At 34.5% G+C, this 15,871-nt stretch overlaps 1 protein-coding gene and 1 long non-coding RNA gene across 2 annotated transcripts in view; both read right to left on the bottom strand.

The window, feature by feature from the left end:
* Positions 1-15,871, bottom strand: part of LOC136866959 (zinc finger protein 569) — a 291,176-nt gene that overhangs the window by 165,795 nt on the left and 109,510 nt on the right. The gene's annotated exons all lie outside the window — the stretch shown is intronic.
* LOC137498992 (uncharacterized) overlaps positions 1-15,871 on the bottom strand; it is a 49,049-nt gene that overhangs the window by 19,929 nt on the left and 13,249 nt on the right. Inside the window, exon 2 of the long non-coding RNA XR_011017962.1 lies at positions 7,428-7,510. This is a non-coding gene — a long non-coding RNA (uncharacterized lncRNA). The remainder of the gene's footprint in view (positions 1-7,427; positions 7,511-15,871) is intronic.

Here is a 15,871-nt window from a genome sequence, read left to right as displayed (position 1 = left end):
TTCAACGCCTGCTACTTTTCACCAATTTATTTTCTTCAAAATCACAGCCTGCTACTTGTTTGGGAACATCTCAGTGAATGAAGCAGCAGTTGGGGTCGAACAGGTGACAAAAGCACGGTGATAATCGATACATTTACCAGCAGAATTTCAGCTACTATCGAAAGTCAATTCTGATTTGGATGCAGAAAGCAAAAACAAGCGCAGATATTAAAAATCCATACAATAATGTTGTTCATCAGTACAACCATAAAACACACTCAAAATCCATACATTTTTACGGAAAAACTGGAACAGTTGGCAGGTATGTTGACAGTACACTACATCACCATCACTTGTATAGTCATCTATTGTTTGATATCTACTACTTAATTAAAAATGACCTATTTAAAAATAGATGGAGAGTAAATTAAGAGATGAATACTAGAGAAGAAACCTTGGGAGGCTACTGTAAGCAGGAACGTCATAAAGAAGGAAATAGTTTTTATGAAGAGAGATAATATCCTTCTACCTGCTTGTATTGCGATATTGAAAGCACTTTCCTTGATCAGGGAAGGCTTCTCGTGTTGCCAAACAATTCTTCATTTCATTCAGAAATCTTAGATAATCGATCGCACATAAGAGAAAAATGTATCTATTTATGCAGTAATGTTCAAAATATGCTTTTGCATGTGTGCATATGCATTATTTAAAATCCAGGCCTAAGTTATAAGCCATGTTATATAGCATTTTAATTACAGCTTAAATCTAGTCTAGCACCTTAATTTTAATTTTGATGTTAAGGACAATACAGCTTAAGATGCCTATAATATTATAGCTGAAACATGTCCTGTTATTGTAATATGTAACTTTGGCTTCGATGTTTAATAAATCACAAAGTGTATTGATAAGGTGGATTTCTATGAGACAATTCTTTCATGAGCTCTTACATAGTTCAATACATATCCCAATATGAAAGTTTTAACTTGCAAAGTCAAAAAGGGTACATCAACTAAGTTGGACAGGTGGGTTTGAAGTACTAACACTGGTAAAATATTCTTCCCATTATGAGCTGACAATACGACCTGAAGTGATATAAATATGGAGTAATAAAAGAACAATTCATGTAAGTACATAATAATGACATGTGGTAGAAACCTTGCACTGCAGGAAGATTTGCTGCTACTGCCATCATTGCTCATATCTCTCCATAAGAAGTTATTTTTACTCCTGTCTAATGAATTCAAATCTCCTGCTTTCTTGGAGCACTTTTCTATCACCTTCAAAAGTGCGTAATATCCACTTACAAAGGAGTTCGACAGGTGGGTTCCAAATCTTGCCTTTTGGAGAAAGTTCATGCACACTTTCTCCCATCCAATACTGATAGAGTTTTCACATGTTGTCCTTGAATATTTTTTTGAAACATCGAAGGGTTGAAGTCCACCAGGAATCACTGTCAAACTGGTTTTTTATGGTTTCCAATAATTTCTTAGTGTCTTCCGTCAAGTAGCCATGAAAACTGTCCAACACAAGAGGGGTCAGGCATCAAAGGAGTGATCCTGCTCGATTTTCCCAAAACCAATTGTATTCAATCTTGTACGACCAACATGCCCATTTCTTTTCTTGGATACGAACATGGATCCCATGTGGAAATTTTCGTTTAGACATAGTTTTTTGTTTTAGAACAATGTAAGGTGCAAGATTTCTGCCATCACCAGTTATAGCAAGAATTACTATATATAGCTTTTCACCTTAGGTAATGTGTAGGTTAAAACTTGATGTCCCTTCTTTATTGATTGTTCAACTCTGTGACATATGGAAACTGATACGGTCTGACCTGCAGTTCCTATTTGAGAGATCAAATATTCTTTCACTTTACTCTTCTCAATCACAAAGCGCTGAAAATCAATTACTTTTTGGTTGAAACCATTAGGCATTTTTTGGCATAATGCTGTTCTTCAAAGAGAAAGTCCATTTCTCTTCATAAAGTTATTCATCCAGCCATGGCTCAACTTCAAATCCGAGACACTGATTCCATGTGCAGTGGTTATTTGTTGCCCTTTAGAATACAGCATTTCGTGAGAAATGGCACATCAAACTTTGCATAACAAAATTACATATTTAAATAGATCTTCCTCTACTTGCAAAAACATGCCACATTCTGGTCCATGAAATACTCTGAGAGAGTGCTTGTTGCATTTGGAGACTGAATACTTGCAAACCGCTGCCCTAGTCCTGCATATTTCAGCATAAGTAAACTCTTTCAAGATTAAAATTATTGTGTCCACCTTTTCAATACAAATACTGTATATATTTTTAGTGGTTAAATTGTACATGAATGAAACACACCAATTAGGGACATGTTTCGCCCTAGTTATGGGCATCTTCAGCCTATATTAATCCTAAGGTCAAGAATTAAAACTATAAACATTGGAACTTATAGTAAACTAACTTAATACTAAATACAATTGTCTTATGTTATTTACACAGTTTACAATATGTACAGTACGTACAATAAATGCATTAACCTTGCCAGAATTTATGAACAATGAATTACATTTTTTACAATGACCAGACCTCCAATTGCATATTGGATTGATCACAGCTTGAATTGGGGCTTCTCAATAGTACCATAAAACGGGGTAACTTCGGCCAATTTTTCGTATATTTTTAAAATTAAAATGTGAAATATTTCCTCTAATTTTCTGAAAAATTTAATATAAGTTCTGCCATGTTTGTTCTCCATTTCTAAATATGAACATAATTATAATTGTCATTCAGTAATGAATTATGATTATCGAAAGAGTGGCCGGAGTTTCCCCATGTTTTGGGGTAACTTCGGCCGCCATAAAAATAACTCAGGAAACGACGTTTTCTTCGATATAGTGTTACGTCGGCCTCTGTGAATGTTTTTTAAAACCTGCAGAACGCCCAGTATCAACAATCACAAACAAATTAAAACGATTTGCAGTAAAACAGAAGTATAGTGATCCAATTCCCATTTTTCACAAAGAATGGACTATTTTATTTAGCCTAAGCGTACAAGCATTTTATGATATTACAAATTACGTGTTGCATTGCGTAGTTATGTGTAATGGTAAAAAAGATAATAAATAAAAAGTACGAAAATCATAAAGCCCAATAGTATGGAGAGAAAAGGAGATCGGAAAAGAAGCAATCTTGTAGACTGTTCTCATAATACACCGTCTTCTAAATTAGAAAATATCTGGGCCGTCAATCAAGTTCTTAATTGCGCATCGTCTGTGTCATCTGATATCCGTCTATTTATCATTGAAAATAGGAACAGTCTTTCCTCTCCCTGTCGGGATAAACTTCCCCATTTATTGTTATTGTAGCTTTATTAATCTCTTCTAAAGCATTCTTGACGTAAACAGGATTGTAATTACAATACCCGCGGCCGCGTAATGTTTTCCCGTACGTTCTGGGCTTGGCCGAAGTTACCCCGGAAGAGGACAACTTTTATCACAAAACTATTTCCTGAAAAACCTATTTGAATAAAATCCATCAAATTAGGTTGATCAGTTACCAGACGTACGTACATTTTGACCCCATAAACCTTTGAAATGGAGAATAGAATGCTGGGGCTGGAGAACAGTTTGTTTTCTGCTGTTACCAAACAAGACAATAGTCGGGGCTGCGAAAAAAATTGATTGACTCAAAAATGAGCCTGCCAATGTTCTTTGGACTACCAAGTGTTGATAGAGCATTCTATTGTACATGCATTTTAGATGTTGCAAGTGGTTCATCTTTTTCCGTATAGCAGGCAGGAGAAAATAAGTGTTGCTATTCGTCAGTGGCCGAAGTTACCCTGTATGGCCGAAGTTACCCCATTTTACGGTACTCACTAGAATTTATCATTGCGTGAGTTGGGGTTTCTTCAGCTGTTATAGTCGCCTGAGTCATAAGAATTTTTACAACACCAGAATCTTGGATAAAATCGTTAATATTCAATTTATAGTCCACATGTAGTTGGAAATGAAATCCATTCAAACGAAGACAACATTTGGGCCAAAAATAAATGAACTTTATATAATTGTAAATTTAAGAGGGCTTTCTTGACCTTAGGATTAATACAGGCTGAATATGCCCATAACTAGGGCGAAACATGTCCCTAACCGGTGTGTTTCATTCATGTAGATTTTAACCAGTAAAAATATATATTTGTATTGAAGAGGTGGACACAATAATTTTAATCTTGAAAGAGTTTACTTATTGTATCTTCAATACGGAACAAAATGAGATTAGTTACTTGTATTTCGGCATAACCGATCACCAATACAAAGCGTCCGTTATTGGACATTATAAATTTTCCAGCTTATTCATTCCTGGTTGCCAGTGTTTTGCCCCAGTGTGCTAAGTTGGACTCATATCAGGCATCAATTTCTGGTAAAGAGACAAAGACTCCCATAGTGCTTTGGCACTGCCGGTGGCCCCAAACAGCTTATACAGTGGCCTCAACGGTATGCACTAAACTAATTAGCATCCTAAAGTATGCATTAAGCCATGCGTCTTGGTGGGTGTGCTATTGACCAACTGATAAGCCCAACTTAGCACACTCGGGTGAAATGCTGGCAACTAGGAGTGAATTAGCTGGAAAATTTATAACCAATAATGGACCACTTATTTTGGTACTATGAATTTACTCATTCGGAACAAATATTTCAGGTTCTCTATGGGATCAACATCTATATCATAACTGATCACCTCAATTTATATGATGCAGTATCATTTGAATAATTGCTCAAGGTGGATTAACGAACAATTCTGAGATCACAGAAGACACATGTACCACACCCGAAATACTACTAAAACATGTTTGTACCAGACTGGAATAATATGAATTTCATTGCAGCCAATGGCCATATAAGAAGTAAATACAATATCTTTCCACTTATTGTCACCAAGTTTGTTTGCACTTTTGATACTTGTCATGTCCATTATTCATTGGCAAGCTGGGTGTTCATTTGTTGGCTACGCTTGCACTGTAAGGCATGATATTTTTCGCAGTGCTGGTCACAGAGTCTGCACACGCAGTCCGGGCCTGGTTCATGGTAATTCAATGTCTAGCATACTTTACGGTGAAACCCATGTATGGCAAACCTTGTAACAGTATGCTGTAAGTCGAATCTTGTGCATGCCCTTTTACGGTTGATCATGGCATCTGTCCCATAGAAATACATCCCAATATCTGCTCTTTTTTCTTTTAGTTCTTGTAAGAGTTCCTGATAATTTGTTGAGGATGGCAGTAGTAGATGAAGTCTTACATCCTCCACTAAAAACGTTTCCCTTGCCAATACATAGACTAGTCGAGATGGAGTGTATTTCGAGATGGTAAGAACTCGCTTGAGGAACCTTGTTTTCAGACTTTTCAATTCTTATAGTTGTTTCTTCGAGAGAAACTCCCATATTAACTCCAGACTATATGTGGCTATAGGCACAACCTTTATTATGAAAAGTCACATGGCTGTCTCCAGGGACAGGCATGGTAGCTGTTTGATGTCACTGACGTTCTGAATTTCTGTGGCTATTCTTTTCCTCGGGTGTATTAAGAAAGACGTTCCAGTTACTTGAATTGTGATTCTGAGGTACTTGTAGGCATTGCTATTCCTGAGCCTCTGTCCTTTGCACTGTATAAAGTCCTGTTTTTTTTCTAATTTACCACCTTTCCTGAATACTACTAACTCAGTTTTGTTTATATTTAGCACCATTTCATTCTCATCTGCCCATTCTGTGATGAGATCCATCGCAGTCTTCAATTCATCTCTATTCTCTGAGGCCAATGCCATGTCATTGGCATATATGTATGCATTTATACTCTTAGTGCATTTCTTGATCTTGGCTGTCACATCACGTGTTAGGATATTGAATAGTAATGGGCTCAGTGGTTCACCCTGAAGCACTCCAATAGTCTGGCTGATCCATTTGGATGTGCAAAGGTTGTCATTTATTTGTACAAAATTTTTGTTAATATATTTACTGCTAGTCTTGTTAGCCATGTTCTGCCAATTAAAGCTTCCAGCTTCTTCAGCATCTTTGTCCTGTTTACTCTGTCAAAGGCCTTGGTACAGTCAATGAAAACTACATACATCTTCCCTCGTTGTTCGGCAATTGCTCAGTGGATGTCTTGAAGCAGATTTCCAGTTGCCATCAAAGTTCATCTGCCTGATCTAAAGCCATACTGTTATTCCAGTAAAAGTGGATCTACTGCTGTGCCTATGTGTTAGGTCAACAATCTTGTAAACAGTTTGAAACCTACTCGTTTCAGTGCAATTTCTCTGTAGGACTATTCACCTCTCCTTTTTCCTTTATGGAGCATCTTTATGGTTGATTTCTTCCAAGATGATGGAATCTTCCCTGTCTTTAGACATTTGTTCAGCAGCTCTGTCCATACTAGCACTAGGTATGGTGCTGAGCCTTTCAGATGTTCATTAAAAATTCCATCCAGACCTAAAGCTCTATGGTTCTGCGTGGCCTCAATTACCTTCTTTACTTGAGGTATTGAGAAGGGCGTGCACTGTTCTATTTCATCGTCTGTAATGGTTGTAGGTGCTGTGTTATTGTACGATAGTGTTTGTTCCAAGTGTGCTTCTCAAACCTCCAATGGTATGTCCACTGGAAAGCGCAATTGTCTTGTGCGGAGTGCTTTATATGGATCTTCTTCAATTTGCTTTATTAGTTCAATATTTTGCCTTTCCTCATATTCAACTCTTTTTTTTGTTTTTTTTATAAATTTATATTCCTTTCTGATATTCTGATAGTTTGCTAGGTCAGTTATCTCCCTAGTCTGCCTTGCTTTTCTTAGTTTCTCCAACGTTAGCTGTCTTGTTTGGTAACAATCTCTGTCAAACCATTTTTCGCACTGCCTGTGATTCTTGCATTCACTGGAATAGACCATCAATAGTCACATCCGTGCTGATTTACTCACTGAAGTATTACTTCCTACCGGCAGATACACGTTGCACAGAATTTGGAATGCCGAGTTTCGCAATAGGAAGGCTGCTACATAAGTAGTTGACACCTTTATTTCGAAATGCACCCGGAACTGCGTGATAGATGACTGAAGAAATGAGTGCGTCAAATATGGGAACATTTCCTTTTCTCCACTTAGGACCCAAAAAGAATTGGGATGAGTAAATTATGCAAGGGCGTCAAATATGCAAGAATATATGGTATAATAATACTCAATTATGCAGTGGGAAAGAAAGAATGTAAACATTATTTATTACTTAAAGGTACTGTGATAAAACCCACTTGAATTTTATACAAACAGATATTCCTAACCTTTCTTGTGTATTTCTCTCAATTCCTACCACTAGTTTCTTCAAATATTAGAGTTGAAGGGTTACAATGACAAAAATAGCTAATGCACTGAGATCAATAATCACCCACCCTGCGCACGGGAGTGAATAGTTAATGAAAGCTGTACTTACTTGCTTTCATCTCTGAAACAGGGATCCAGTTGATCAACTGCATGTTCACCAATGAATACTTCATCCTTATCCTCTGCTAAAGGCTGTGAGTAAGAAATTCAGAAAGAAATTAAGATAACACGAGTAATGATTTAACAAGAGTAAACAAGAGTAAACAAGAAACAGCTAACAGAATAGATTTCGTATTTGCATCATTAAAATAAATTTACCTTTAAACTTAAGAAAAGAAGAAATTGATAGGAACAAGCAAGTGTAAAATAATGTCGCTCTGATGGAGCAATTTGTAGAAGAGAACCATTGCACTACAAACACTGTAAAGAATATAAATACATATTTCATACTTTCTGAACAGTAGTCTATAACCGGAAGAAGTCTCAGACTACTGGGCCAATGAACTATATTGACCATGTAATTTGAGGCCTTAACACATGGGTCTTTACGTCCCATAAAGACTGACCCAGATTTGTTAGTTTTAGAGAGAGACCAATTTGGCTCATGTGGGTAAACAATGGTAAAATATCAAACGGCTAAATTCATGCATGCTGAAATGTTAGGTAGTGTTATCCACAAGTCTTGTAAGAGAAATGTCTACTCTCATTTGAATTAATGTTAACATTGTTACAGTATGTTTCACTAGTGTCAATTTATGCTGAGAGAATGGTTTTATTTGGCTTTTTAAGTTAATCAAAACTAACATCTCTACTAATGACTTTAACTTCCTTCTCAATGAACATTATCGTCGTAATATTCACAGAATTATGAGTCGATCCCTTTTACGAGGTTAAAACTTCAGTAGTATAAGGGCGTATTCAGGACATTCTGGAATTCACCGGCATGCCGATTCACAAACACGTAATTTTTTTCCTATCTGTCCTGAATACCCTCAACGAAAAAATTGTTTAAATACCTATAATTTTTTTCCTATCTGTCCTCAATACCCCAACGAAAAAATTGTGTAAATACCTAAAATGGTGAAAAAACTGTTTAAATACCTATAATTTGTCCTAAGTGTGACCCTCGAAAAAAATATAAAATAACAATCATTTAAGACTATTATTATTATTATCGTATTTGTCCTTAATACAACCCTGCAAAATAAAAATATAAAAGAAAGATTTTGAATTAATTATTCTCCTTCTCGCGTTTTCTAAGAAACTTAACTAACGATGAAAAACATACAGCAATCAACTCTAGAATGCTTTTTAGTTTTTTATTCATTTATATAGCTTTAAATTTTTCTGTAATTAGTCTATGCTGAGCATCGAAGATTAGGTTCTTCTTTCCATACATGATTACATACATCGATGTATTACCACGAATAGGTGCATTAAATGTTGCACACAACTTCATACTTGTTTTTGTAGCAGTTATAACATTTCTACGTTTACTCATATTAATAACATAAACAGGATATGATTTAATATACTGACGAGGACTAATACCAACATCTGTGCTTAATTGAGTTATTCTCTTGAAATCTGTAAATGCGTCGTAAGCTTTTAAGAATTTTCCTGGAGGGTCAAGATTCCAAGATTCTTCTGGAAATATTTCATCTCGAGCATTTTTTACGTATATGTTCTGAATGATGTAGATGTTGATTCCCATAGGGAACCTAGAATATTTGTCCTGAATGAGTAAATTTATAATACCAATATAATGGTCCGTTATTGGACATTATAAATTTTTCCAGCTAACTCATTCTTGGATGCCTGCGTTTCGCCCTCGTGTGCTAAGTTAGGCTCGTCAGTTGGGACCTAGCACACCACCCAAGACGCAAGGCTAGTGCATACTGTGGAGGCCACTACATAGGCTATTTGAAGCCACCAGCAGTGCCAATGCACTATGAGAGCTATGTCTCTGAAGCTGTACGTGGTCAAAGAGAGACGAATCTAGCAACTGATTTCCTTTTCTGTTTGTCTGGAATACTACAAAAATAAATAAAGGTTGATCAAACTCCATAGACTGATAGTAATTGGTAATATCTATCTCAAAGTTCCTTTTACCAACAATATCTGAAAATTCATGTGCTTGTAGGTCAAAAAATGAGATGAGACTTTTTGGATTTTTATATATTTGTTCTCTGCACTCAACTTCATAATTTGGTTCGTACTTGACAACAGGAGTGCGTATCTCTAAATGTGTAATAGTTACTTTTCCTTCCTCAGGCCGAGTTCCTGCGATATCGCCTCCTGTTTCATCTTTACTGAACCATCTATATAGCACATCTCCTGCGCTTGGGCTCCAAGTGAAACTAATTGTATAATTACCTTCCCACTCAATATCTTGATAATCTTTGAAGAATCCACCTAACTTTTCTAATGGATACAGTACTTCGACTGATTTTGATTGCAACTTTCCATTGTTGACAATGTTAGATTCAAGTCTAACTTCCTCACTTAAAGACGAAAGGAGTTGATGAAATACAGAGGCAACGATACCTGGATTCTCTGTCCTAGAAACAACATTGTTACCTTTTTTAACAGTTACTGCAGAGAACAAGAATGCTGGATAATTATCTATGAGTCTCACGTTCGATTTTCCTTCATAATGTGTATAGTCTGTGCCATTAACATGAGTAACATTTAAATTCATGAATAGTTGGAATTTATCTTTTATCCATCCATCACCAACTTTGACTTCTATTTCAGTGTCTTTGTTTGGAACCATGACATTATTTTTAGTTCTTTCATTCACTGGGAATGAATGCCACTGATAGCTTTCGATTTTCTCCATTTATATAAAAGAAAATATCGTGTCTTTACTTTAGCGTCTAAGGCTATTTACGATATCTAAAATTTCACTCGGATTACTATGTCCTTCCGAAAACAGTTTTAAAACAAATAGGCACAAGTGACCACAGATATATTCGTCATAGTTTTGTATTCTTTCAGCATTAAAGAATAAATTTTCGGGTTTAAGATAATCAACTAATTCTTTCAGAACATTACCACCGTAGGAATCGAATACAAATTTTTCATCACCTTTCTTGTAGTAGCAAATCCAGTGCGTACCAACATGATCAGAAGTATCTAGATTTACAATCCCTGATTCAATTTTTTTTATTAGGGTTAGTTGGTAGTTCATCAATCATAAACACACCTCTAAAATTTTTAATCTTTAATTTTTTAACTAATTTCTCTATGTCAAAATTACTAAGTGCCTGTGGGTATTGTTTGATCAATGAATTTAATATACCATCGTCTATTTCTCTAAAAAAATCCCTCGACCAGATTTTTTTTTAGTGCCTCAATAATTTTTTCTAAACCGTACTTGACTAAAAGTGATCCGAGAATTGTTGGTAAACCAGAACCTTTTTTCTCTACAGCTAGATTATGTCTCTTTTGTTCTTCTAGTTTAGCGTCATTCTTTTGTTTATTGTGTACAGAACTTGTTATTGCTGCCGCACCTCCAGCTAATGCACCAAGAGCACCCAGAGCAGCAAATATAAGTGGTAAAATTCCTCCTTCATGTTTTGATAGACCTGAACCCTCTTTCTGTTTTATTAAATGTTCGTATATTTTTTTCAGTACAGGTATAGTAAATGTTAAGAGTAAATTACCACCTTTCTTTATTTGATTTTGTTTTCTCGTCTTCTGTGTGGCAGTCAAATAATCATCGATGCTATTGAGTTCTTTTACCTTGTCTTTTGGAAATTTGATAGAAACAGATTTGGGTTTACCATTTGGACAAGTTGTATAGTTAATACTAATTGGACTCATTTATATAGATAAAAATATATTACAATCCTAATCCGTTCTCATCAACTTCTATGCCCATACCTAATTTTCTTTTAGAGTACATTATTCCTCTAACAGCTGCAGCAGCCAATCTTTCTTTCATATCAGCATCTTTACTATACATTCTCTCTTTTGCTACTTGTTGTAATTCTTTATCAGCTACATGTCTATGTTCTAAATCTTTATAATCTCTGTATGCTACATCGTGAGATTTACAAGCTTCATCGAGAGGGTTTATTCCTTTATCACCCCTTGCTAATCGTTCTTCTAACTTCGTGTAAGGGCCACAATAATTAAATCCAGGTATATGCATTTCTGGAAGAGGTAAATTATTTAAAGCCCAATTTACTATTCCTTTTCCATGTTTTTCAGATTTCCAAAACGTATGCGGAAGATTACTCAAGAATCGAATAAGATAAGGAATACCTTTAGGATGATTCACAATGAAGTCATTAAACTTACTCGTTAACATTTGTATGATATCAACCTTCTCATTTAAAAAATTATTATTACCAGCATTCTCTTCACCGTGAATGACAGCAAGTCTATCAATCAAATCTCGAACATCATTCATCCAAACATATTCTACAGGCTTTTCTGTGTATTTTTTCACAAACCCTGTACCAGTTTTTACAGGAGACATTGCAGATTTTGGAGGAGTAGTTAAAGATGCTGATCTTGATATTTTTCCTATTCCTCTCTTTACCTTAATGTCTTTCCATAGATCACTAAAAATATCTGTCCATTTTTCTCCTCTCGATGATCGTACTTTTCCTGTATCTGGATTATAGTCCTCAAAAATCAAATTCGTGTGTTCAGCTATCTCTTTGTAGTTATTTAAATTGTCTTCCGTATACTCTTTGTTGGATATTTCCTTCCTTGTTAGAAGTGTTAGAAGACCTTTTGTCCCTGTATATTTTTTACCTGTTTTCTGAACGATAAAATCATCATGATCGAATGTAACTTTCGAATCACCAATATATCTCTCTTTTCCTTCAGGTCTAAATCCAAATATAAAATCGTCAGAATTGTTAATGGCTTCTAGTAATTCAGGCCCTACGTTTATGAGACTAGGACTATCTTTTAACATACGTTTTCTAGCAATTCTATTCTTTTCTTTCTCTTCAACTTGCTCCAAGAGTGGTTCTAAATTTCTCCTTGCTGGAGAAGAGATTGATTCATCGTCACTTAGGAATAACTTTCTCTCAAACGATGTTTCTTCAGGTGTTGGTGGTATCGGAAATAAATCACTAAAGTCATCGTGTTTGTATGGTACTAATCTTTTTTCAACCTCTCTGTTTTCTTCTATAGCTTTTACAACACTATCTTCTAATGCCTCTAATTTATTAATAACCATACTAATGGCATCTATAACAGGTTGGTCTTCTTTCTTGTACTTTTCATATTCGGTAATTGGTTGTCTCTTCCAAGCTTTGAAACCTTCTTTCAATTCTTCTGCTTTTCTAATATTTAATTTTGCTTGTTTGACGGCTTCAGATTCCTCCGAGTCCTTCAAAGTTTCTTGTTCTCTCTGTTTGGTTCTCTTCTTTTTCTTTGGCTTAGCTGTCATAGACTCGTAATGTGCTAACATTTATATAACGAAAAAAACAGTGTGTTTGTCTGTTGTGTCTGTTGTGTCTGTTTACAAGAATGTTTGAATTTTATTTCTGTACTTTCCATCATGTGTCTTGCGTGTCAAATCTATAGTTAGAAATCCGAAAGAATCTTGATTCCAACAATTACTACACATGTTTTTAAATTTATCGAATTTGATATCTCCACCTACTTTTTCATGGTAAATGTGATTTAAGTTGGTGTCATCTTGTCTGAATATATTTAAAAAGTTCAAGTTATCTCTAACCAACTGTTTAGGAATTCTAGAGTAAGTTTGAGCTAAATAAAAACAATCAATATCCTTGTGTCTACCTCTCGTAAAGTATTCCCTAACAATATCTTGATTTTCTAGAATAAAGTCGTCAAATAGAACTATAGAACAATCTTCACACTCATCTAAAGGTATAGCATCTTCATTATTATCTATAAACGTAGCTATCGAAAGACCATTTTTATCTTCAATTTTCTTACATCTGCTGATGAGATCCTGATACTTTGATTGATCTAAGCTCTTTGAATAAACGTACAAGTGGTTGATTTTCTTCCAATTAAGCCATCCTGGAGCTAAGATGTAATTATCTATCATAAGTGTAGTTTTTCCAGATCCACTCGAACCAACGATAGCACAACGAATAGAATTCGGTAAAAGCTCTCCATGTTTAGTTTTTATCTTCTTTTCTGGTAATCGTATTTTTGGATCCCAATCAACCTTCATTTATTTAGCTATAATAAATGAGTAGATTATTAAAGTTGAGCGGAGAGTCATCTACCCTAGAAAAGCGACTAACAGTACCCTTGAATAGCGAGTTTAGAAAAGTTAGGCTCGCTGGATTTTATTCTAGATTTTTGACACCAAATGTAACTTCAAAAAACAATAAACTACATTATGAAAAAGTTCTTCCTGGTTCATCGGATGATGGATCTATGATGATTATTCCTCCAGGACAATATACATTAGAGAGTTTAGAAAAAAGTATTCAGAGTCAACCACCTTTCAATGCTACCAATATAAGTATTGAAGCAAATAAACAGCTAAATAGAGTTGAAATTAAAAGCGATTTTAAATTGTACTTTGATAAAGAAGAGAGCATCGGTTCAGTGTTAGGATTTAATGATCAAATCGTATATCCAAAAACAAAAACTCTTGCGCTTGACTTACCAAAAATAATACCCTTCGAAATGATCAAAGTTCACTTTAATTTAGCCGATGGAATGTTTGAAAAAGATGGGAATCACTATCACCGAGAAACAAACGTAATTTCTTGTTTTATGCCAGATGTTGAATTTGGAGGAGCAATAATCTACGAACCACAATACCCTTTATTTGTTCCGATTTATGACAGAATTCAAAATATACATCTCGAGATTACAGATGAAAATGATGACTTGATTGACTTTAATGGTACTATGACTACCGTAATATTAGAGTTACAATAAGGTTGAGAATTTTTTACACTATAAATGAAACATATCTGGTGCTTGAAGTGCAAGAAAGAAACAAACACAGTTGATTCTCAACGAGTGAAAACAGTAAATGGAAGAGAGAGAATATCAGGTATATGTTCGGTATGTGGTGCAAAGAAATGTCAATTTGTAAAAAAAAAATTGATCAGTGAGGGAATACGAGAAGACATTATCGATGAAGTACACAAACCAGCTAGAAGAAATTATCCTACTAGAAAAACTATCACATACGGTATCGATGATCTATGGCAAGCTGATCTTGTAGAAATGGATTCTGGTAACTTGAAAGGAATTTCAAAATTCAATACTGACTGTCATCGATGTGTTTTCCAAGTTCGCATGGGCTATACCACTTAAAGATAAATCAGGTAAATGTGTTAGAGATGCACTAGACCATATATTTAAAACATCAAATAGATCTCCAAAAAATATACAGACAGATAAAAGTAAAGAGTTTTACAACAAGGATGTACAAGATCTCATGAAGAAATTCAACATCAATCACTACTCTACATTTTCAATTTTCAAACCAGCTGTTGTTGAGAGATTCAATAGAACACTGAAAGAAAAAATGTGGAAGCAATTTTCACTACAAGGATATTATAAATGGGTAAACATTCTTCCAAAATTAGTACATGACTATAATAACACATTTCATCGCACTATTGAAATGAAACCAGTAGATGTTAGTCCAAAGAACCGAGAAGATGTATATAATAATTTATTTGATTCTGAGCCTACTATACATGGAAAACCAAAATTTAAAATAGGTGATTATGTACGTGTAAGCAAAATAAAAGGACTATTTGAAAAAGGATATACTGGTAACTGGTCCACAGAAATATTTAAAATTGACAAAGTTTTTACAACGAATCCTATCTACTATTTTCTTAAAGACTACAGAGGAGAAGAGATTAAGGGCACATTTTACGAACAAGAACTGCAGAAAACAAAACATCCTGATCACTACTTGGTTGAAAAGGTTCTAAGAAAAAAAGGTGATCAAGTATATATCAAGTGGCTCGGGTTCGATAACTCGCACAACAGTTGGGTACCGAAAGATAGTGTTATAGGACCATACATTTTGGATATAATAAATGGATATATTCGGAAATAAAATTAAAGAACACGATAGTATTATAATAAGGGAAAAATTGGAGAGTGCTTATGAAAAGATAGATATAGATGATAAAATTAAAGATTTGTTAACTAAAAAGAAATTTGATGACGAATCCAAAAAGATATCAAAATTAATAAATAGTATTGATAATAAAACTAAAGATCTTATATCTAAAGACAAATTTGATGACGAATCCAAAAAAATACTGGAATTAATAAATAATACTAATGATAAAATTAAAGATTTGTTACCAAAAGAAAATTTTGAGAAAGAATCCAAAAAAATATTGGATTTAATAAATAATACTAATGATAATGTTTACAAAAAGACAGATGTAGATAACAAAATTAAAGATTTGTTACATAAAAAGAAATTTGATGATGAATCCAAAAAGATATCAAAATTAATAAACAGTATTGATAATAAAACTAAAGATCTTATATCTAAAGACAAATTTGATGAAGAATTCAAAAGTAAAATCTGGTATGGTAGGATTATTTCGGATTCAG

Source organism: Anabrus simplex, chromosome 3 (genome assembly GCF_040414725.1).
Source record: "Anabrus simplex isolate iqAnaSimp1 chromosome 3, ASM4041472v1, whole genome shotgun sequence".
Lineage (NCBI taxonomy): Eukaryota > Metazoa > Arthropoda > Insecta > Orthoptera > Tettigoniidae > Anabrus > Anabrus simplex.
The sequence above is the reverse complement of the archived record's forward strand: the minus strand, read 5'-3'. Positions and strand labels throughout refer to the sequence as shown.